This window comes from Mustela erminea, chromosome 2 (assembly GCF_009829155.1).
Source record: "Mustela erminea isolate mMusErm1 chromosome 2, mMusErm1.Pri, whole genome shotgun sequence".
Taxonomy (NCBI): Eukaryota; Metazoa; Chordata; class Mammalia; order Carnivora; family Mustelidae; genus Mustela; species Mustela erminea.
In genome coordinates this window covers 79,201,305-79,203,425 of record NC_045615.1, presented here as the reverse complement: position 1 = coordinate 79,203,425, position 2,121 = coordinate 79,201,305, and positions in this window count along the sequence as shown.

Genomic DNA, 2,121 nt, shown 5'->3' with positions numbered 1-2,121 from the left:
CTAGAAAAAAAAAACTTAAATACTATTTTCTTTAAAAGAAAAACAATAATAGAAAAAATACACTACATGTATTTTTGCTAAGCAATCAGATATTATTCTTTCAAATAATTTTTATCATAGCTATCCATAATTACTACAATAGTTATGTTTCTCTACCAAAACAAGTCTGGTGGGTAAACTACTCAGTCCCGAAAACCTGCTCTTTACTCCCAGTGAAATCAGTCTGTTAAAAAGCATATTAAAGGATTATGCAGTCAAGTTTTTGTGTGTGGACATGTATAGGAGATACTTTACTGTGAGAGCTGTGAGCCTGACGTTCCTCAGAGGATCTTCAGTTCTATAATGAATGTTCCACTGTTAATCCCTACTTGAAGGGAACTGTTTTACAGGAAGGGGAGGAATTTTATTACTGTTTCTACAAATGAGGTATTCTTACATTAAGTGAATATCTACTGGATCAAAAGATCCCCCTATGCCATAAAATGTTGTATTTTTCCAGACATATGTATTCTCAACCAATTATTAAGCATGTACTCTTTGCCGATATTACAGATATCACAGAAGAATCACTAGAGATGGGAATGGAATTCCTTCAAGTTAAGGAGACCAGAAAATATCACAAAATATTAGCAACAACAGTGCTGATTATTAGGGAAAGACCAAAGACAGGACAAGGGGAGAAAGATGGTGAAAGGAAAGGAAGCTAGCAATAAAGACTCATTTTTACCTTACAGACCAGTTATTTCTCTATTACCTATCAGAAAGCGCCTCGAAATAGTATTCTAGTTACAACAGTTCATTGGAACAATGAGGTTCAGGTCTCATGATATGAAGTCAACTTCTTAATACTATGTTTTCACAACTCATTCTGGTTTTAAGTCATGTAGAGATTTAAAAGAGGGATAAAACCAAAGACTAGCAGAGTCAGGAAAAATTCACAGAGGGAGTGGGACATCCACTGAATTTTTAGCCATGGATAGATTTTGCTTAACAGAAAAGAGAGAAGAACAGTATGAAGGAACCAAAAGAGCCGAAAGGGCCATTGTGGAATTTGTCATTCTTTGGCCCCAGCATCTGATACCCCCACCCATCATCAAAGCCTAAAGTGCCAGGTGTTTGCTCCTCAAGCTTCCCTCACTAACACATAGCATAGTCTCTGCCATTTGGAATCACCTGTCACAGTCTTGAATGGCCATCTGGTGCTGTGTTGGGGAGAAGCAAGGAGAGTATGGCATGTATGGGAAACGTGGGAGCTGAATACTTATCCCCAAAGCAGCCAAAGCAGAAGCTCAAGTTGCAGCGTCTGTGTCAGGGGGCCAGCCGTGTGGTTAGCAGTGCAGAAGTGTCATTGCTAGTTCTGTTATATGGTGTGACTTAACGCACTGTTCCTGGGTACGTGACCCCAGAGCCCATAATCTTTCTAGAAATTCTACGAGCTACCCAGTATCTTTTTAATAAGTTCTTTTTATGCTTACATCAGCTAACATTAGTTGTTCAGTAATAATGGGCACTATATTGTAAGAACTTCTCTATCAAGCCTCGTGTCCCTATATAATGCATCAATTAGTACTCTATCCCCCACCCCCTTTTTTTCCAGCAGGTAGCATAGAGCAGGAGTCAAGGGCATGGCTCTGGAGTCTGATGGCCCTGTGAGCAAACCCCAGCCCATATGAAAGCAAACTTACGGGGAAATCAGGACACAGAGCAATCTGTATGACCACACCGTACACTTCCATACCTATCTTGCCAATAAAGAGGTACTTGTAGAATATGCATTTAAAGGTCCAAGATCTTTCCCATTCATAAGTGTCTTTAGAACCAATATAATTTTCTGCCTGTGAGTTAGACAACTAGAAGATAATAAAGAACAAACTCAGTGACCTCTGATACAACCTACACTTCTAAGCTCATTAAAACATGGCCCAGGTTTAGCACCCATTAGCACATTGCATTTCTTCTAATGGTATTTAACTTCTTGTCTGCTACTTAACTTTTCACCAGTTGCCTCACAAATAAACCTGTCTCCTGGAGGACAAAGACAGTCTGTATCTTTGTATCCTACAATATCCCCAACACAGAGCTGGGCATGCAGAAGTTACACAATACATATTTCTTGAATGA